A 23,475-nucleotide genomic window follows, 5' to 3' on the forward strand; every position below is an offset into this window, starting at 1 on the left:
AAAAAAAAATTGAAGTTAATACCAGGTGCAGTACCAACAATACATTGGATTTCCAGGCCAAAGAATTCAATTAATGATACTACTGAGACATTTTAAACAACTGAAGTTCATAAATATAAATGAAATCAGATTTGTGAGCTAGAAATTTACTACGAATACTAGATCTACTATTAAATTTCTTATTTAATAAGTAGATCTATCGTCTACGAAACTCAATTCCAACTTTTTAACTTTTGACCTTGGGGGTGTGTCTCGCCGGCTGAGCCAGCGTCAAGCTCTCTCATCACTTTTTCCATGTCAACCAATGTTAGGTCGAAACAGCACAAAAAAATCATAATTTTATTACGGTCAAACATACAGTCATAATTTATACACCATTAGAAATTTCTTTTAAAGTATTTTAATGATGTAATAACGAAAATTTTTTTTTATCAAAGATAATTTCTTTTTCGCCTCCCTATCAATGAGTATCAATAGGATTTGAGTGCACCGTCGTGACGTCACACAGAAATTCAGTGAAAATCTGACTGTTTTGGATGCGCAGAAAAATTATGTCACAAAAACATCAATTACTAAGTTATTCTTGCAAATAAAAAAAAAAGAATAATATATTCATTATCTATAAATCAAAACACATATTATATCAAAAATTGTCAAAACCATCGGAGTTACCCTTTAATGACACATCTGTTCGTATTTATGGTACCGTAGTTTGAATTATTTTGTACGTAAAATATAATTTCAATGAGTCTTTCGATTTCTAATTCATTTACCAAATATAAATATATAAATGTAGTTGCATGAGTCTCTGCCACCAACGTCCAACTGGTCAGGTATTGTTCGTATGTAATATCCGTCTTTCAGTTAATTGTATAATTAAAAAAAAAAAAGATATCTCTCTTGATATTGATAGCTAAAAATAATCAATACATGATCATCTCAAACTGACTCCCCCAGGAATGCTTTAAACTAAAGGTGGGGGGTGAGGGGGGTCGGTACTAAAAATGAAATTTGAGTAATGGCATACGCTCAGTGCGCATATGTACGTTTTTATTATTCTTACTATTAAAGACATTAAACATTAACCGTGAAAAAAAAAACGGTCAAAGATTAGCTTTAAAAAAAAACAAAAAGGTCAAGAGACGCTTTTTTAAAACGCATTACTCACGTACATGTATACAAACGAGCGTAGGAAAGGCTTTGGGAAATTCCCTCTAGCCTATTTATAGTTTATCTCGGACACACGGGAAATTTCCCTTACGTGTGGGGGTGAGTTGACGACTGGTGAGTCAAAAGTTTCATTTGTTACTAGGTCGTTGTGTTGACTTGTTCCCAGACTGGATGTTCCGTATTTCTGTATCATTTTGGTAAGTCTAAAGACCCACAGTAGAGTAGCTTATAACGTTCGTCAAGTCTACGAACTGGACATACTAGCCAGTAGACACGTCTACATCACGTTTGCTCTGTCATCTGCTGTTTTATTAACTTACAGTATCAGGTCAAATGTCTTGAAATCAGTTTGGCCTTACAAGACACATCTAAATCGATCATCAGTTATATTTCAATGTAGTTTATTAGCTTTGCATATTTCGGGTGTTCCTCCAAAACGGAACATTATTACACTCCAACCCTCATCAGTTCTATTTAAATGTAGTTTAATAGCTTTGCATATTTCGGGTGTTCCTCCAAAACGGAACATTATTACACTCCAACCCTCATCAGTTCTATTTAAATGTAGTTTAATAGCTTTGCATATTTCGGGTGTTCCTCCAAAACGGAACATTATTACACTCCAACCCTCATCAGTTATATTTCAATGTAGTTTATTAGCTTTGCATATTTCGGGTGTTCCTCCAAAACGGAACATTATTACACTCCAACCCTCATCAGTTCTATTTAAATGTAGTTTAATAGCTTTGCATATTTCGGGTGTTCCTCCAAAACGGAACATTATTACACTCCAACCCTCATCAGTTCTATTTAAATGTAGTTTAATAGCTTTGCATATTTCGGGTGTTCCTCCAAAACGGAACATTATTACACTCCAACCCTCATCAGTTATATTTCAATGTAGTTTATTTGCTTTGCATATTTCGGGTGTTCCTCCAGAACTGAACATTATTACACTCCAACCATTAAACCTCCCAAAGAAAGGTTGAGTACCGATACCACTAAGTTTGATTAAGATGACATTTGGTTGAGCCTATACCATACCGACAGGCAGCCAAACACACCCATACCACCACACACACACTTTTCTTTAAGTTACTGAATCTATTGGACGTTACAGCAAACGATAAATTCAATGGGACATGTCACATAGCCTTCTATGAACTGATTCATCTTGGACTAGAGATCTATACAGTATATAATCTCCGGTTTGTTCAATCTTTCCTTTATTTATTTAATTGATAACATTTAATATGTACCAATATTTCGTTCCACTAAATATTTGACTACAACATTGTGGAGAACTCCTTACGAAAATTGTCATACTCTCTTTTTTTAACCCTTTCTCTCCGTAATTATTTACCACATTTTGGTGGAATCAACGTTGGTTCGTCACTTAGGAGAGAAAGAGTTAATAATGTGAAGTTTTCAAATTAATTGTACATATGGAGAAAGTTTGACATGAAAATGGGTTTTGGTTCAAATACAAAAGTGAACATATATGTTTTGAAAGTTTGAGAGTGAGGAAGAAAGAGAGAGGTAGAGTGAAAGGGGGGAGGGGGTAAGCCAGTGTTAAATTGATGGTCTTGAATTAGAAGACCGGCCAACTTTCCTGTAAAAGACAATCCAGCATGACAAAGACATCCCCTCTTCAAATTTAGTAACACTTCCCGCGTCTGAACGTTGTGTGTGTAGGCCTGTGCCTGAGTGTGTGTGTGTCAAATCCAAATCATTGTACATGTGTGTTTGTGAATTGTGCCTAGGAAAGGTTGCCTCCAGTCATAACACTACATTTAGCCGAGCCTAGGAGAACACATTCAAATTTAAACAGAGGAAGCCCACCTATGTTTGGCTGATAAAACTCCACTGTGTCGCGGTGGTAGCTGGTCACACACAGGGGCAGGACAACAGTCATTAGTTTAAGCGTTCTTGTTGAATAGTGTAGAATACTGACACTGGTGTACTATAATAAGGATTACATTATTACTCTAATCTGGAAAGACAATATTCATTGTATTGTCTGTAAGCTGTGCTTGTTATTAGATCTACTTCGTTACACTACATAGTGTAATAGTGTTCTATTTTGGCTTGCTTTCTATAACATTAGTAAACTGACACGAAGTCGCCTCAGGAGGATTAGTACATCTCGAGAGTAAGAATTTTACTTTTATTATAATCTAATCAGACTATAAAGTCTAGACTAGTTATACAGAAACTTAACACTAGTGTAAGTGGTTCAACTGTATGATATTATACATTCAGTACAGGGATAAACATTTTTAAGTTTCTTTCGCGTCATTGTCTTATAATGTCTTAATGGAACATAGGCCTAAGTACCTGAATATTAACACAGACTTAATGGAACATTAACCCTAACCCTAAGTACCTGGATATTAACACAGACTTAATGGAACATAGGTCTAAGTACCTGGATATTAATACAGACTTAATTGAACATAGGCTTAAGTACCTGGATATTAACACAGACTCAATGGAACCTATTATAGGCCTAAGTACCTGGTTATTATTAACACGAAGACATGCTATGGTGTTCGTCAAGGACTTCTTGTGTTTACAATACATTCAGTAATAAACACAGACGTTGACTATTAAGCCACATTAAGAGAAGATCTTGAGACCAAGAACATTGACATTAATTACAAAGAAAGTGTTGTTTGTTTGATGTTGTTGGTTTTTTTTTTTTTGAATAATTATAATCAGGCATCGATGTAAACATGAACATGTCTGTTTGTGTGTGACTGTGAGTATCAACATTCTCACAAAAACTTTGTTATTGTACTGATATATGAATATCTAATAAAGGTGATCACCTTATTGCATATTTTCTGAAAAAAAGCTACAGTGTACGATAGAAACGTTCTTTGAACAAAGAAGACAAATCATTTAGAATTTAGATGAAAAAAAATTATCATTCTTTTTTTTTCCCCGTAATTTATCATGTATAAAAAAAAACAAACGATGTACTGTTCGTTACTTTTAGGTTGAAGAGTTCTCATGAAAGGGTTACCGTGATTAATATAAGTCTATTAGTCAAAGCGCGTGTTTCTGACCCGTAATAGAGCGAAAAGTCAAAAGCAATGTGTACTGAACAAGTTGAATCTTTTAACACTTTACTTCCTGGGATGTACAAAGTAAAACTCACTGTGTACTCTAGTATTTTGTTAGAATCTAAAGAAATTGATATTTCGTTGCACGTGAGACGCGTTGGTTTCTTGTAGATAGAGAACTTGTTTCTAGTAGAGGACTTGTTTCTGATATAGGACTTGTTTCTGATATAGTACTTGTTTCTGATATGGGACTTGTTTCTGATATAGGACTTGTTACTAACGGTGGAGAGGGTAGAACAATGCCTGGAGGTTGGCGACTCAATAACAAGTCCAAGTTGTTTACACTAGAAACTAGGACCAAAAAAAAAAAATGTAATAAAGTTGAACATCACTTCCTGTATATCTAAAAACTTTAGTAATAGCAACTATAGCTAGCTACGCTACTATAATAAAATAATATGCGAAACAAAATAGTAGTAATTTAATTTTGTATATAAGTTGACATTATTATCATTATTTGTGTAGGACACTGACTGGTCAGGCCGGGATCACATCATCCTGTATCATTCAGACGAGAGCCTGTCTTGTCAAGAACATCTTAAAAGACGATTATGTTGCGGTTACATAACTAGCTCCAAAATTCTGTTTGTCCCTGCTGGAGGTGAAGGACACATTTGCCCAGCACACTTTTAATCGTACTTTAAATCACGCGTTCAACACACACACACACTACAGCCAGTCTGATCCCATTAATCCCCCCCCCCCCCGGTCGATGACACACAGTGCCGTACCCAGGAAGCACACGGCATAACCCGCTATAACCGGTCACGCACGAGAGACCATCTTAAAAGTCACCCGATCCAGGCATACCGACAGAGGCTAGGCCGCTTACGTTCGCAAAGTAAAAACAATTGACATACCAAAGTACAGCTGCATTCGGTCATTTGTTGATACGTAGCTCGCTAAGTACTTACTCTAACAAAGAAATACCAATAAAGTGAAAGAAGTCTTCTTCTTCCTCGTTCTCATTATTACGTTGGAGGGTTCAGGCAAGCTCTGCTTATAGTTTTCCTTCTATAGGGGTAGCTTAAGAAGAATGCAGTTTATCTTATCTTATATAATACGACGGTACTTCAAAAAAGAAGATGATTACGTCCTACGCGTCATGCATATTAACCAATGGCTTAAATTCTGCTAATTCACTGGTTTTCCTGACTGAACCAGGCAACCCATTCCGCGCTCTAATAGCACTCGGGGAGAAGTATTTGTACAAATTTGTCCTAGCATATGGAACGAGGAATGTGCCTCTATCTTTGTGTCTTTCTAAGTATTTTATTAGATTTTGTATTTGAAGATTATGGTTCAGTGTTTTCTCTTGAAGGCTTTCTAAATTTAGTTTTGAAAGACATTGTGGATATTATTTGTTGACTCCCTGCAAGGGCAAAGTTCACAAGTCCCAATTTTCAGTTTCAAGAACAATATGATCTCCCTCTGTTGTGTCCAGTTCTGAAGCGAAAACTTAGACGGTGGTCGTGTCGGGATAGCTCACAAGAGTAGCCTTTCTGATTCGGACGAGAGCTTGTCCATTTCTCGTTTATTCTATTCGCTTTTAGTTTGTTCATTTCGTGTGGATTCAGTAATTTTCGATTGTGTATTCCTTCTCCCACACGTGACAATGTGTCAGCCTTTTCATATCCTTCTAGTTCAATCTGTGCTGGGATCCATAAAGAAGAGTCAAAGCGTTGTGTTTAGTTTTAGCTAGTTGGTCACTAAGTTGTTTACTAAAAAGCTACGATGTTTTAATGTCTTTTTATCTTCGTCGTTCTCATTGTTATGTTGGAGCGTTCGGATGACTAGACCAATACAGGAGATGAACTGCGCAGTGGTTTCCAAATCAGGGAGCTCTCCATATAGTCTTTTATCAAAATTTTTTGGTTTGTTTTAGTAGTTTCGGTGGATGCTTCGTTCCAGAATGATTATTACGTCCTAAACCTCCGGCAGCATGATGGTAGCTGGGTTCCAACTCTGGGCCACCATTACGACACTCCGAAGAGCATACCAAACGACCATCATCCTTTTGGATACTAATGTATAGACAAAGTGATAGTTGGCCCACTTCGTATCATATGACTTCAGCCATTGGAGCGCAGTGCTCTATTCATTCACTATGATTGGTATTTTTATATTGAAGCTATTCAGGGGGTTATCGGGTGCGCACCAGTACCAAGTTGTTGGTAAACAAAAGTTTAGCCTAGGTGGCCGAGGAATGTGGACAAGTACAACCTAGTCGCCCCAGCCCACAACAACTAATGGCGCACTTAGCGTAGTCCTGAAATCGTAGTCTATTTTATGAATGGCGTGTACCAAAAAAAAAAAAAAACATAACGCACTTCCGGTCGGCGTGTGGCGTTTCCTTGAAGCCGTCCATCCGTGACACGGTTGTTTATGTCCAGGAAACGTTCATTTTTTGTGTCAGCATGACCCTAGTCACCTTTGACCTCTTGTAACGACACGCCGGTACGACGCAAAAAGAGACGTAAACGAGTCACAGGGAGGGGGGGGGTAGAGATGGCAGTGAGAGCAGACGACTCGGCTCAAAGAGATAGGCCGCCTTCGCCTCTGTTAAGGTCACTCACAATTTATTTATCAGTAAAGTGGACTAAAATGATTGTGATTGCTTGTTTTAACGCATTGCCTGTAGGGGAGGGGAGATATACGGCAAACGTATCTAGAGTTACAGCATTCACGCATGCGCAATCACTTTAAGAGCTCCATCAGCACCGACTCGATCTCACGGGTCACTGAGGTCACTCTTCTGGACTCATCAAATAGAATATTCAAAATTAAGAGTAGTGTTTATAAAACTTTTGTATCATCATACGGCTCTATTTCTGCAAAATTGTATCAACACACTCTGTCCGGTACAAATCTTGTACACGATTAATCTACCACTTGCCATTCTCAGTAACTGTGCGGTTCTTTCCCTTACATACATGCCTTAAAAAGTTGTTGTTTTTTTTTTAATTTTGCCTTAGGTTTTTCCTGTCGCACAGTAAAGAAAGTAAGTTAACCTTTCATACCTTGCGAACTATAGGGCAGAAGATGTTAAAGGTCATTTGTTTCTTTGGCCAACGGTTAACGGGTCACTGAGGTCACGCTTCTGGGCTCATCAAATAGAATCTAAAAATCCAGGACCCCAGGTTCGGAAGCCAAGCGCTTAACCACTCAGCCAACTTGCCCGCACAGTAATGAATACAATATTAATCACCTAGAAATGTACACACATAACTTACGTCATCGCCAATTTATTGCCACTTCCTTCACAATGGACTTTAAAAAAAAGTTTGTTTCGCAGTTCCATGTTTTCACTTTGTATTGTATACATCTATAGAGTAAATATTTCATTATATATACACTAGCCTGGCATTACCCGCGGCCTGCGGGTCTAAGTTTGTGTTTACTAATGTAGTGGATTGGATTTAGATGTATGTTAAACTTAGCTAATGATCCTTTCTCGTTATTTCTCTTTCGCTACGAAAATAAAATTAGTTTTGTGAAAATAGGTTTACCCGAAGCCGATACATTCATATCTATTAAAAACGAAAAGAGCGATAGCTTTGTTAAATGAATGGGATTATAAAGTGAACCATTAAACGAAATAATTTTTAGTACGCGATTCATGAATGAATATAGATCTAGGCCTATCTCAACCCGGCTTCGCAGCCTTCGTAAACGAATGCAGTCTATTAAAAATGCTTTAGAAAACCAAATTTGAATGTTTATTTGATCAAAATATGAAATTTCTTCTTCTTCTTCTTCGTCGTTCTCATTGTTATGTTGGAGTGTTCATATGACTAGACCAATACATGAGATGAACTGCGCAGTGGTTTCCAAATCAGGGAGCTCTCCATATAGTTTTCTTTCTATTGGGGTGATTTGGGGCCAATGTCTTATACGGGCCTCTTGGTAGAGAGAGCAGTTTTGGAGGACGTGGTCGGCATTTTCTGGTGATACTCCACATGGGCAGATTTCACTGGTTCCAATTTTGAGCTTCCGGAACATGTGTTGTCGCATTCTGTTGTGTCCGGTCCTGAGTCGAAAGATTAGACGTTGGTCTTGTCGGGATAGCTTATAGTAAGCATCATCTTTCTTGTGATTTGGATGGGAGCTCGTCCATTTCTCATTTATTTTATCTACAATTAATTTCTTCATTTCTTCTGGATAGAGTGCAGAGTTTACTTGTGAGTTTGTTCTCCCACTCTTGGCGAGTGTGTCAGCCTTCTCATTTCCTGCTAGTTGTATGTGAGCTGGTATCCATTGAATAACAGTTTTTTTGCTGTTGTGGTTGAGCTTTGTGAGTGCTGTTCTGAGGTTTTTAATATAAGGGGAATCAGAGTTTTGCAGGCTTTGGAGGGTTGTTTTTGCGTCTGTTAGAAAGACAATCTGACTGTGAGGGGAACTTGGATGATTTGCTAGCATGGTAGCAGCTAGTGCTAGTGCTTCCCTTTCTGCTCTGTGACTGTCAGAGAGCTCTCCAGTTGCAAAGGATTTTTCTAGTTTTTCTCCATCTGGCCATTCGATAAGTATTCCAGCTCCTCCATTAGTGGTGGCTTTATGGGATGAGCCATCCGTGTAAAGTCTGATCCACTGATTGCTAGGGTAATTGGTATGTAGAAAACAGTTCACTATTTCCTTGAGCTCTGTTGGTCTGTAATCAGATTTTCTTTTTATGTTTTCAATATGGTCCCTTATAGTAGGAAGAGGGCTTTCGTCCCAGGGTGGAGATTCATTATAGTGTATCGAGGATTCCAGAGTAATTTTTTCAAGTTGAAATGAATAGACTATAATTAGTATGTTCATGTGTTAAAGTATAAAACTATCTGTGCTAAGATACATTCATATCTATTATAAACGAAAAGAGCGATAGCTTTGTTAAGTGAATGGTATTATAAAGTAAACAATTAAACGAATTAATTTTTAGTAAGCGATTCATTACGGTATTGTCTAATGAAAGAATGTTTGTAGGAAATCTGCAGTCACAGATATAACGAACTAATTAATTCAAAAAATGCTTTTGAAACACAAAATTGAAGGTTAATTTTATTATATAATAAAATCAATGGATCTTCTTTTGTATTTTCATGTGTCAAAGTAAAAAAACTATCTGCGCAAAGTGTATTTCTAAAAATTAGATCTAGGTCTAAATCCTTTCGATCTTTTCTATGTCAACATTGTAGACATGACCTAGATCCATAAAATACTATAGCTGTAATAGAGTCGGACAACTTTTTTTTTTTTTAGGGTCTTAAGTTTGTTTTAGGGCTACAATACATACACTAAGGTCTAAGTTGGTACCTAAGAAACATTCCTGCCAAGTTTTATCAAGATTGGTCAAGCGGTTTTGATGTCTATAAGTAACATACATACACCTCACATTCTACTTTATAGTATAGAAGATGTAGCCTATAAATCTATTGTCACTGGACAAGCTACAAAAAGGGCGACAAGACATGGTCTCACAGAGTAATGGCTGGGTTACTTGCTCAGATTAACATCGGTACACGTAACATTAACCTGCCAACCATTGGTTCAGTTGTAAGAGTTGCGATTCAGCTGATAAACTCATTTAATGCCATCAGACCGTTGTCCCGAATCAATCGGTGGGGAACTGTTAGTCAAGCCCGCTTATTAGTATGTCATGTCCTGGCCAAATTACACTTATAACTAATGTACACCAACACAGCCAATTTCCAATTTCTATTAAATGCAATCCTGACTACGAATCATAAAGCAAGCTACATGGATAGGGTAGTGTATTACATGGCTACATGGACAAGGCTAGTGTATAACATGGCTACATGGACAGGCTAGTGTATTACATGGCTACATGGACAAGGCTAGTGTATAACAATGTTACATGGACAGGCTAGTGTATAACATGGCTACATGGACAAGGCTAGTGTATTACAATGTTACATGGCTACATGGACAGGCTAGTGTATTACATGGCTACATGGACAGGCTAGTGTATTACATGGCTACATGGACAAGGCTAGTGTATTACATGGCTACATGGACAAGGCTAGTGTATTACAATGTTACATGGCTACATGGACAAGGCTATCTCCACCCCCTCCCACACACACCCTTTCCTGGTTCACGTCGATCCCCCCCCCCCCCATCCCGGTTTGAAATCAATATTTCAAAGGACCGGCCAGTTCCTTTCATTGTCTCTCCCTGATCTCCCCTTCTCCCTTCCCTGCTTGACACGCCCCCCCCACCATTTCAGAACTCTCCCCCCCCCCATCCTTTGGCTCACACACACACACACACTGCACTATTTTAAGCCTTGAATGCCATCTCTGATACACAGAACGTGCGAGCACAAGCTGAGCGCCACCCCCACCCCAACCCCCTTTCACTGTCCGTTCTTCCCCGCCGGCCAAAGAAGGAAGAGACCCCAGGTCATTTGTCACAGCAGACGGCGCGTGCTTCTAGTAAAAATTCAGGCCATGGGATTTTAAATTTTACAGTCAGTGACGATTTCTCCAGACTGGAGTCAAAGAATTAGTGTGCGAATTCCGTGCATCGCGCTAATGTCTTATCTAAATCTATGCAGTATCAGATCTAACTGAAAACAATCTTTCCTAGACATTGATGGAATTTGTGATTTCAACTCTGCGGATTTTTCTAGATTCTTCGCTTTACATTAAGTTCAATATCTACGGATCGCAAACTTAAACCTCCTGATAAGGTATTAGATCTATATCTAAATAGGATTGCTTTATAGTATTGAATTGTTACTTTAATATTAATACTTAGGCTATGGATGATAAGCTATCAATAACGGTGAAATAGATTATCTCTTATAAGTTAGTAAAAATAGTAGAATATTTCTATATCCATTATTTTTAGTATCTTATAGATCTAGGTTTCTGATTGTCTTCCTGGATAAGAATTTACTATTTTGTATAAACACAACGTTAAATGCATATCTTCTTCCTGTGACTTCTCTAGAGTCCTTTGACTTTGATGCATATAACTGTGACTTCTCTAGAGTCCTTTGACTTTGATGCATATAACTGTGACTTCTCTAGAGTCCTTTGACTTTGATGCATATAACTGTGACTTCTCTAGAGTCCTTTGACTTTGATGCATATAACTGTGACTTCTCTAGAGTCCTTTGACTTTGATGCATATAACTGTGACTTCTCTAGAGTCCTTTGACTTTGATGCATATAACTGTGACTTCTCTAGAGTCCTTTGACTTTGATGCATATAACTGTGACTTCTCTAGAGTCCTTTGCCTTTGATGCATATAACTGTGACTTCTCTTCTAGAGTCCTTTGACTTTGATGCATATAACTCTGACTTCTCTAGAGTCCTTTGACTTTGATGCATATAACTGTGACTTCTCTAGAGTCATTTGACTTTGATTATATTATTTTTCCTTTAAGTACAAAGACTAAAAACTAGAAAGATTCACTGCTACGGGAGTGAACGACTGCATAGAAAATACAAGATACATAGATCTACATACACGATAAAGGAAACCTTGCTGAGCTTTGTTGCATACTATGGCCTAGCAGTGTTTCCTATATGTAAATTTATTGTTTTTTTTTTACTCTGTAAGTCTTATTTGTTTTTAATTTCTAGTAACTTTATAATCTAATAAAAAACACAAAGCCTTTGCAGGGACACAAATGGAATGGAATTGGAAAATTATTATTTTTGGGTTATAGAGCACTCGCTTGTTAAGCCCGAGGATCTCGGGTTCAAATCCTGTTAGTGACAAAGACTTTTTTTTTTTTTTTCAATTCTGGTTTTAATGAAATCAGCGACATACTTCATAACATTTTGTCAGAGCTCGTTAATTGTGAAAGTAAATGTCAACGCAGTTAATGTAATGATCACATCATACCGTCGCTAACCGCTGGTCGCTAACCGCTGGTCGCTAACCGCTGCTTTAGGGCACGGACCACCCTTTAGATGTTTAGACCCTCCAAGAATAAATTCATCCTCATAAGTTATCGAATTTAAGACTAACAAAAATCTGGCCACCAATTAATGTTATGATGCTAAATATACGTACGGTAGTTGTGTTCTTGCTACTGTCTCTTCGGCTGTCAACTTCCATAATCTCTCTCTCTCTCTCCTGAAAAGCCCTAGATCATGGGATCTCATGTTACCTTGGTAAGAGATGATAAAACCTTTCCCCACCCACATCTTCACCAGCTTCAGAAACCCGAGCTGCGATAAACAAAGTGTCAACTTTAAATATTTTTTTTTTACGAGCTGGTCATCTGGTGGTAGCGTGTTGGAAGCCTGAGCCGCTCCTCGTGTTTCAACTTAGGACTCCAGACTCCGCCCCGCTAATTATATTCATTAAGAACTGTATCGGCTCCCCCTCCATTCTTTGCACATCTGTTTGTAAAATGTTTGTAAAATGTTTGTAAAATGTTTTGCATGTTTCGGATGTTCCTTCAGAGTTGAAGATAGTTTACTTCCTAGTCCTAACCTCCCACAGGACGACGGGGGATGGGAGCGGGCAGGGTTTGAACCCGGGACCATCGATAAATCCAAACGACAGTCCAGCGCGCAAACCGCACGACCAGGCAGCCTGTCCACCATATCTTATCTTGTTACGCGCTCATTTTTTCAATGCAGTCTGTATTTCTTATTTATGACATCGCGATGTCTGCACAGTAAGATGTTCAGAGAAAAAACAAACAGTAACATATCAGACTGAAAGGAAGTCGCCAGTGGTTAACCCTTAAGGTGCTGAGCTGTTTAACAATGAGTGCAATCCAAATGAAATTACTATTCTGATGTTTAGAGGCTCAACTACCACACGCGCTTTAAGGGTTAAGTAGGAGATTTAGAAAGTCATTACAGCGGTCTAATAGATTACTAGCACGCTGGTCTAAGACAAAATATTGAGCAATAACTGTACTTATTTATTCTACTACAGGTATATCTAAGTTCTTCTAAGTTTTTGTGTTTTTTTTTTGTGTGTGTTTTTTTTTTTTTTTTGTACCCGAATCTATATTTTCAGTTGGATTTTATCTTAAGTGAATTCCAAGTAGGCCAACAGAAAGAGATGGTAAGAAAAAAAGTGAGATTTAAATGTTATGTAGAGAGAACAATTAGCATTACTAGATCTATAGATTTGTTCCATCTCGGGAAGAATTAAATGAGGAATGAATGTCACTTATCAAGATTTAGAGCCTTCACATACCACACACACTGTGTGTTGGGTCAATACCTTCTCTCTAATCCTGTTGCGAAGTCGGATATCTCCCACAACGGGCTCCGTTCCCTGCCCTACTACACGTACATAAATACATAGATCTAGACACAAATACACAGACATGTCATATCTGTCTCCGTCGTAATAGGCGGAGTGATGGAAAGGGGGGGGGGGGTATTTCTCATTGTTTGCGCCAGCCACTTTCTAATCACGTAACACTCATCTAGACGGGTTGAATCTCACGGGAGCCTTCACTAAGCAGGTCATCCAACACGGCGATAGGTCTATATAGGACGTGGGAACAAAACCTGTCTGACATTTTGTACTAATTACCAAAGGGCTCTAACGCCGAAACATGCCAGAGCCTTGTGACATTAAGTAAACATAAACACAGTTAGTATTGTAAGACTATGTAGCTGAGTAGAGCATAAACCGTTTGGCTAGCTATCAAGGGAGATGATCAATTAAAGTTCCAACTCGAGCTCAGTGTGTTAAATTTCCTCTTAAGATTCCGGTGCATATTAATTTCATCATGGGCCAAATAGATCTGTGTATAACAAAGTCAGTCAAATAGATTTGTGTATAACAAAGTCAATCAAATAGATTTGTGTATAACAAAGTTAGTCAAATAGATTTGCGTATAACAAAGTTATTCAAATAGATTTGTGTATAACAAAGTTAGTCAAATAGATTTGTGTATAACAAAGTTAGTAAAATAGATTTGTGTATAACAAAGTTAGTCAAATAGATTTGTGTATAACAAAGTTAGTGAAGTCTATGACATTGTCTATTAAACTAGCCGATCTACTTAGGAACCATATAGATCTATAGATTTCGATCTAGACCTAATAGGACAAGCCTCTGCGAGTTAACTTTCAACCATGCTAGTGAGAAAGGCGTTCCTTGGGTCAACCACAAACCTGTAACCACATCAAACTTGCGATACGACATAGAACTCTAAAGTCATCAAGTACTTTCTCTATTGACTCTTTCTTTAATTAGTTATATTTATTTATTTATTTATTTTGCGTTTGTGTGTCATAAATTGACCGGAAACTTGAATTTCAATTTGACTTAACTCTTTCTCTCCGTAATTATTTACCACATTCTGGTGGAATCAACGCTGGTATCGTCAGTTAGGAGAGAAAGAGTTAAATAACCTGGCCCAGGAACCAATGGAAACATTCGATGCTTGAATTCTTTTTTGGCTAGCTAATACGAGCACTGAACTGTTGACATTTTTTTCGGCTGACAATTACACCTGTATTTCTTTTCAATTAACATATAGGTACCGGTAAGTGATTGTCAGCTTCTATCTATGTAGGTCATGTCGTGTTGTTGATAGTTCAGAGTTGTGTTTGCACATATCGCCGCGTTCATAATGTGACCTCTACACTTTTAAAAACATCCTTTTATTGAAACCTATATAAGCAAAAAAAGATCTACACAAAATAGTTCTACGTTTCTTTGCATATGATTGATTTCTCAGTAACGCTGAAAATGGTCTCCTCTACAGCCACCAACTCTCGATTGTTTTGTATTTTATGGTATCGCTGCACATTGACGCTGCGTATATGTAAGGCCAACTTTAACAAATAAATATGCAAAAGTGCGTTTAAAAGGAAATAAAATTGATAGGTAAAGTAGTGAATGCCCAACGCCCAGGGCGACTGCTCCATCCGCCTTCCCTTACTGTTGCTTACAACTAGTTTAAAAACAGTGGTGCATAATATATTGTATTATGAGCTTGATTTTAGTGGTGCAATGAAGTTTTAGAATAGGCGAGAATTACGAAGATTATACGAAGCAAACTTTTGTAAATAAATGGAAGAATTCAATTTTTTTTTCACTAGTCTAGGAATATATATTTTTCTTTTGGAAAAATAAACGAGGGGGGGGGGGTCTAGTAGGCCTATTACTTGTAAAATCCTTGGAAAGTTCTATATCTATAAATAAACGAAGTATTTTCATAACAAACCTTTTTTTTTTCACTTGATAATCTCTAGGGTTAACGCATGGAAAATGTCATTAATAAGACGTCACAACGGGACTCCCTCTAGCGATGATAAAACTGACATTCATAGATCAATGCATTCATCTTTTTTTGTTTCCCTCACACATCAGCTCTGGGCTTTTTAAGTGCATCATCAATACAAGAACATGTCCGCTGGTCTGATTTTCAAAGCAGTTTTGGACTTGAAATATTTCTTTTAATATATATTTTTTTTTACAAAATATCCAGGTGGCTATCGCGTCTACCTGCCTTACATGCTGAGCCTATCAACAAGACAGGTATAAAAACGATTTTTTCCCTTTTAGCCTAAGCACTCTCCTCTCTCTGGCGGAATGTCTCGGAAAAGTAGGTCAACACACCGCGATCTAAGTCGTCCATGAAAATAGTGCATTGTGTTCGTGTGTACACATCGTCTTGAACCCCCCGCGTGTTTATTATGCTTAGACCGATGGCGTTTTGTTGTTGTGGGTCAGTGTGATTGAATACTGCAGTGCCAGGTTTTTGTCAGAAGTTTCTAGTGTGACACAAATATCAGTGCTACCAAACAACTTCCATGTAAGTAGCTAGACGCTAGTTTTATGGTTAGATCTAATATTCTAAATCTAATCAATTAGCATAGCATTTGGAGGCGGACTCCGTTTACCTGTAAGTTAGTGACTGGTGTGTAAAAGGTTAGGAGTCCTGCTTAGTTAGACCCTTTACTTATTAACTCTTTCTCTCCCGTAATTATTTACCACATTCTGGTGGAATCAACGCTGGTATCGTCAGTTAGGAGAGAAAGAGTTAAATACAGCCATGCATGATATAAATGTAACTAATATAGATCTAGATTTCAAACGGAATCTAATTACAACTTTAAAGAAATATCTTAATAAGATGAGTTTCATCAAGTAGGACTCGGAGAGAATTTTAAAAATTTGTTTTGGCAGACGACACAGGCCATTGTTGATCGTTTACAACAGAACTGTTGATTGGATTCCTGCAGTTGAGTGCACAATTTGGGTCTACTCTTAATGGAGACTAGGCGTATAAATCTAAATCTATAATAATCTTGGCCTGGCTACTGTATTTTTAATGTCATGTACAGCTCTGACACTTTAGTTTAATTTGTGCAAACTTTCCTTCAAAAAACATAAATTGTAGGCTTCTAGATCTAGGCGCATCCTTGTGATACACTAGAACGAAATATTACAAATGTACACAAAACTAGGGAGTGGCGAATTCGAAACTCTCCCTGAGCCCCCAAAGGAATGTCTTTTTTTTTTAAATAAAATACTAGATATTACGCCACTGCCACGTAATCAAATGCATTATCTCATGTCGCGATGTCGAAGGTCATAATTCAGGGGCCCCTAAAAAGGTCATGCGCCGGGGCTCCCAAATCCCTAGCTATGCCAATGGATGTAGGAAAGTGGACAAGATAAAGATTTGTTAGTTAACAACAAATACATAGACAACAATGCTACAGGGTCAGGAGCTCTAATTAGATAGCCATCTCTTATAAGTAGTAGTAGTATTACTATTATATAATTTTACAGATCTACAATACACTGTAATTAGATAGCCATCTCTTATAAGTAGTAGTAGTATTACTATTATATAATTTTACAGATCTACAATACACTGTAATTAGATAGCCATCTCTTATAAGTAGTTGTAGTATTACTATTATATAATTTCACAGATCTACCATACTTAACCATACACTTCATTTTACGTCGTTATATAGCTTGGAGAAAAATTCCCTTTCGATACTATGAATATGAAACGTGCTAATTGGTGTGGCTTAGGGGGGTGCCAGGCGCCCGGAGCGGCTCCTCCAATAAAGTACGTGATACATATTTGCACCAGTAAGCAAATAAAAACTTAACGAACGAAGCGACAGAAATATTATATGATATTTTAGTGTTTTGATACCCATTTTGGCTCGCCCTCCTCGCCCTCCCTTCCGGGGCTGCCGTTCCACCCGCCTTGCCCTCGGTACGCCACTGGATGTGTTATGATGTTATCGATAACTTTTATCGGGATCAGTTTGATATAACACCGAGCAGTAGCCTAGTAGGTCGGCAACACTTGGAGAGATCAATGCCTTGTTTACATTTACATCGATCTGTTGTTTTAAAAGCATGTCTTGGCTTTTTTTCTTCTTCTATATACATAGATCTCGTAGCTGTACTTTATATTTCTTGCTCTCATTTTGTAGATCTTTTAGTTGTGACACCAGGCTTTTAAAATGTAGTCAAATTTAAAAATACGTCTACGTGAATGAACCTGAGGCATTGAGTTCAGCCCCCAAATACATGTCAGTGACGCAAGCGTTCTGGGGTTTACCAAATAAAAAAAAACAAACACCCTAATTAGCAACTTTTTCTTTCCAAATGACACGCTAACACTTTCCAGACTTTTTTGAAGCGCGATCCAACGTAAGCGAGAAGGGTCTTTCGGGACTAATGCATCGAATGTGTATGTGTGTGTTACAAACGTGTCAAGTAAAAAAAAAAGGGAAGGGGTTTTGTCCCTTTGAATTGTCTAGACGTCTACCACTGAGAGTGACGTCAGTTATTATTGCGTGTGATTCAATCAACCGAACACAATCTCGCGGCGATGAGAAGTCCGTTGATAGGGAAAAGACATCTAACACAGAAGACATAAAGACTCGTCGCGCGCTTTAAACTCTGGGTTTGAGAGTACATTTGTTTTTCTTTGCTTTTTAACGATAACGTCTGCCCGGAATGGAAGCACACAAAATATGGTTTAGAGACTAATACAGTGTAGATCTGTCTCAAATGTGACAAGGAGCAAGCCAGCAATTCATATTTCCAAATGCTTTTTAGTATTGCCTGTTTGCTTTAAAGTTTTGACGGCTAGTTACGGATGTCAAATGCTTGATACTCACACATAGGTTCCACCTCAGTCCCCCCACCCCTTCTCACAACTCTACACACGTAGGGCCGGAATCAAGGGAGGACAGGCGGGGCTACAGACCCGAAATTCACAAGAAAGGGACATCCACAAAAGAGATTCAAAAAATATATCCGAATTTCGTAACGTTTTTTTTTTGGTTTATTATTTTTTTCGCATTTTTAAGGCTGTTCAGAAATATTGTGATTGATAAGTGTACGCTTGTAGCATGCTCGAAATAAGTTTATACAGCTCTGGATTTACGGCAGTATGTCTACCAAAGGCCTTACTCTCCACAAACTAAAAAAAATATACACTTTTTTTGAACTACAAAACGAATATTATTTTTTTTTCAAGGAAAATGGGATTAAAATTTAAAAAATTCTTATTTCTTTCTTCTAAAATAAATAGCATGGTTTCGAAATAAATGTAGTGGCCTCCACGTGCTTAAATCCGGCCCTGCTTAGACACATTTTCCTCAACCGTATGGATTGATATAAATTTATTTTGATCCGGACTATATCAGTATTATCACATGCAGCAACTCTTTTTTACCTGTATCCCATCGGTCTAACACGTGGTTTTATCAATCTAAGTCCACGCGTGTAAACCTGGTACAACTCTCTAAACCTGTTACCATACTCTGAGATATCAATGTATCGGGTTCTTACATTTGTAGACACAATCAAATAGATTTAGCATGTGCTGGCCAGATTTCCACAGATCTACAACTGATTTCCTTCCCAGTCGTAACCCCGCCTGATCTCCCTTTGGCGTTCCCCTTGTTCTCATCTTCCCCCCCCCCCCCCCAACACGAGCTGAAAGTGATAGTCTGTGTAACCTTGAGTGAACAAGATGGGTTTGTGTGTGTGTGTTGGCGTCAGTGTTGAGGATGTTTCTTTTCGTGTGACTTTAGCCCCAGATCTCATCAAAGTTACCTTGTATCTCAGTCAAAGTGTGTAAGCCCCGCTCCAGGATCGTAGCAGAACTAAAGATATCACACTTGACTTTTATCAGATACCATCGCACTGGTTTCATGCCATCTTTATGGGCCACAGTCGGCACTTTATACCTTTGTGTGTGTGTGTTAAAGTCCGTGATAAACTTTTTTCCCCATTTCCGTCCCTCCTGCACGCCCCTGCAAGACATTTGTACCTTCTTAAAAAAATAATACAGGATGGTACCGGTAATCCACTGTAGTATATTTGGAAAGGAACATGACTGGGCTATGAAATTAAATTTAAAAAATTTTGGGCTATACCGGTAGCTCTACAAATATTTCTCACAGAGGTCACAAAACAAGTTTTTACGTTGATATAAAAAATATACTTATTAGGTCAGGGTTAAAGTCAGTTAAATTATAATAAATGCTAAAAAAAATAATTCCCGAACGCCACAGGAAGTATAGTTAATACAGTTGGGGGGGTTGAAGAACATATCCCATAATGCACTCATCTTTTAAATGTTCATTATATTCTATCCGAAAGAGCATTTGGTCATGAACATTACGCGATACTCCTCTCCAAACCAGGGGTTCTCAACCTGTGGGTCGCGACCCCCTTGGGGGTCGATTGACGATTTGCCAGCGGTCGCCAAAGACCATTGAAAAAGTTTATTGTTTTTGTCTATTTCTCTATTGCTGTGTGTGTGTGCGGGGGAGGGGGTCGCGGTAGAGTGGGGGGATTGTAAAAAGGGGTCGCCGAGCTTAAAAGGTTGAGAACCGCTGCTCTCAACGTTCTGAAATCACGTTGCCCAAATAATAAGCAAGGTCAAGGTAATAAAGGTTTGCTCTATATTCAGGGATAGGCGACGGCTTGTAATATATTTTTACTCGATCGTGATTAAACGCTTGAAATTGGTAAAAAAATTATTTTCGGGGGGGGGGGGATTCCCCACCAGTGCTTTCACTTGTACATGCAGTATACTCCAACCCTTGACCCTCACATTGACCTCGCCTTCGCCTCGTGAGATAAGAAGGCAGTTGATTGATTCACCTGCCTGGCGACCTGCGCACGTTGCCAGCACACCGACAGGACACCGCTACCGCATGCTTGCTGCTGTGGGACATGCAAGTGACTACAAAATCTGACGTGTGTTTGTTAATATTGACAAACCACGACAACACCCCATACACTGAATGAACGTATGAACTGCGGACATCTTGAAAAGAAACAGATTTTTTTCTCCTCCCTTAACGTGAACCCCCTTTTTTTTTTTTCTACTTTTTTTTCCACCCTCTCCGTATTTTCTGTTATCTTCACGTTTATGACTTCTGGAGAGAAGCACCCGATCTACCTGGGAGTGAGCACCGAGAAGCATATCTCCCCCCCCCCCCCCACAACAGCCTCGGAACTACACCAGGGCGCGCGCCAGGCACGTTCCCCTGTTTTACGTTGATCGCACGAGACTCACACGTGCCATAGACAAGTCGGCTGCTGCCTGTTTTCTAGTCAACTCTTTAAGATGCTAACAGGACGTATTTCTCCTTTTTTTTTTTCGGGGGTAAGGGTGGGGGGGGGGGAGTTCGGTTCATATTTTACTTCACATCCTCTCGCCTTGCATTCGGTAAACTTTCTCTCTCTCTCTCTCTCTCTCTCTCTCTCTCTCTCTCTCTTCCCTCTATTTCAATGTATCGCACATGTAGGATCGAAAGACTAAAGAAAGAAAGATAAATTAAAGCCAAGGAAATATTGCTTTTGAATATACGGTAATTAAAAAAGAGGAGGGGGGAAGCGATTTCTATATAAGATCTACATGTAATTAGAGAATAATTACTGCAATCTGTGAAATTATTTTGTAGACTTTTTTTTTTTTTGAAGTGAATGAAAATATAAAGCATTAAATTAATGTAGGATTTAATTAATCTTACCAGACGCAAATGTGTGGTAATGGTACGCTAGTTTAAAATTGTGTACTAGTTTGTTAAAGTTGATGAGCAGACATTCTAACTGTTTCTCTTTGTTTTCTCTGCGGGGAGGGGGGGGTAGAGAATTAGTTTGTACAAAGAATTGAACTACACCAACACCGTTCAAACGTTTCATATTGCATCACCTTGACCACCGACCAACAATAGTGGCAGTGCAAACTGCCCAATCTGAGAATATTAGGAATGAGTCTGGCCATGTGCCAGGAACCTGGGCAATATATTCCAATAAAACATCTCAACTCTAATGAATGTTCAACCAAGTAATTGACCCAACGGAACGGGACGTTTTTACTCCAATACGTCCTGCTTCGTCTACTAGCATGTGTTGAACACGTCCACTGGGCTGTCTCATTTATCGACAGCCATTCTGCAGGGCAGCTAGTCAAGCTGCGGGTGACGTCAACAACAACAAAAAAAGATGCTAAGACAGACAATATCCCTGAAGCATTCAAAAGAATGTGAAATTAACACCTCTCCATCAGGGGAGAAAAACGAACTTATTCTCTTGGAGTAGAGCTGTGAATGCCTTTGAAGCCTATACTGTTAAAGAAAAGATATACTCAGCGCACATCTCTAATGCAGGGCTAGAAGGATTAGGCCTGGCCTGCTCGTGCCCTGATCGTAATCTTGTCGGTCGAGGTTTGATCTTCACAGCAATCTTCGTTTACTGATTCGAACTTCGGAATAATCTTCGTTCAGAGTGCCGGTACATAGACAATCACGTTTTTCTTCGCAGACAAGAACTGAGATTCTAAAAGCGTGTTCGCACAGATCAGATACTGTTACATATGACTTATGTCAATGCAGCGGTTATGCTAATTTTTTTTTTTTTTTTAATTTCTTGTTCGTTTCCGCATAGTTGTCTCCCTTCCAACAACTTCGCCGCCATTTTATTCATGTCTAAATCAATTGTGCAGACCAACACTTGTTAAGCTTCCAAAACAAGGCGCACAAGATGCAGGAGAAGAGCTGTGACCAGGTTTTACAGCAGGCGTGGGTGACCCGCACGAGAAATCGTGGATCCCGTTATTTTCCCAAACCGGAAGACGTTACATCTGAATGAATCACTAGATATCGAGCACAAACACCAGTTCGAGAGACGATGAAGTCACTTTCAATAAAATTAGGCCTAAGGTTGACTTTCATATAAAGTTAAGCTTGATTTCATAAGTAATTTTATCTTCGTATCCAGTTGGAACAGTGAAAACAAGTGGAGCGGTTTTCTTGTCAGTCATCCATAAAAGTTCTCAATATCAACCTTACCGGCACGTTTTTCTCGGCCCTAGCTGACCATTGGGTGGTGGACGCTTTGTAGAACAAGCTGTGTGTGTAGCCTACACAAGAAAATATGAAAAACTGAGATTTCAACATACTAATTGGAACAGACACTACCCAAAGAAATGTCTGTTACATAATCGTCTCATCAGTACTTTGTTCTCTTACTTTGTACTGCGTTCCACAGTACGGTTTTTACTTTGTACCATGTTCCCCAGTACGGTTCTTACTTTGTACCATGTTCCCCAGTACGGTTCTTACTTTGTACCATGTTCCCCAGTACGGTTCTTACTTTGTACCATGTTCCCCAGTACGGTTCTTACTTTGTACCATGTTCCCCAGTATGGTTCTTACTTTGTACCATGTTCCCCAGTACGGTTCTTACTTTGTACCATGTTCCCCAGTACGGTTCTTACTTTGTACCATGTTCCCCAGTACGGTTTGTTTATCCCTTTCCTAACATGTTGATAGAACTAGTCGTAACAAAAGTCTTCTCTTTTCCTCCTCGTAAGTTTTAATGTATCTAAATTCTAAAACCTGACCCAATCAGCCCAAATAAGCAATGTCTAGACCGAAAGCTACAGAGAAACATTCTGAATGTGCAAGCGTCTAAACAGTCTGACAGTATTAAGCCAAGTATGTAGTTTGTTAATACAATAAGAGAATTGGAATTACTCTTATTGGGGATGAAGGCGGTAAGAGAATAGGAACGTCTCTATTAAGAGGGAAGAACGCGATATGCTCTATGGCCGAACGTATGCTATAAATAGATAAGTAGCAGCGTCTGGCCGGATAGCGGTGGCTCAGGACCACTTTCAGAATGAATAGTGGCTCACTGTCTGAGCTTATTGATTTCTTAAGTCCGAGAGTT

At 38.7% G+C, this 23,475-nt stretch overlaps 2 protein-coding genes across 6 annotated transcripts in view; one reads left to right on the top strand and one right to left on the bottom strand.

Annotated features, from left to right (window-relative positions):
- Window positions 1–23,475, bottom strand: part of LOC106061465 (protein YIPF5-like) — a 112,832-nt gene that overhangs the window by 61,617 nt on the left and 27,740 nt on the right. The window lies entirely within an intron of this gene.
- LOC106061464 (leucine-rich repeat-containing protein 24-like) overlaps window positions 1,255–23,475 on the top strand; it is a 30,881-nt gene continuing 8,660 nt past the window's right edge. Inside the window, exon 1 of one of the 5 annotated variants that reach the window (XM_056038316.1) lies at window positions 1,255–1,367. The gene's annotated coding sequence lies outside the window, so the exon portion shown is untranslated. Of the gene's footprint in view, window positions 1,368–2,676; window positions 3,323–10,734; window positions 10,993–15,829; window positions 16,058–23,475 lie in introns of those variants that run through there. The other 4 variants (XM_013219618.2, XM_056038317.1, XM_013219617.2 and 1 more) reach the window with 4 other exon arrangements.

Source organism: Biomphalaria glabrata, chromosome 8 (assembly GCF_947242115.1).
Source record: "Biomphalaria glabrata chromosome 8, xgBioGlab47.1, whole genome shotgun sequence".
Taxonomy (NCBI): Eukaryota; Metazoa; Mollusca; class Gastropoda; family Planorbidae; genus Biomphalaria; species Biomphalaria glabrata.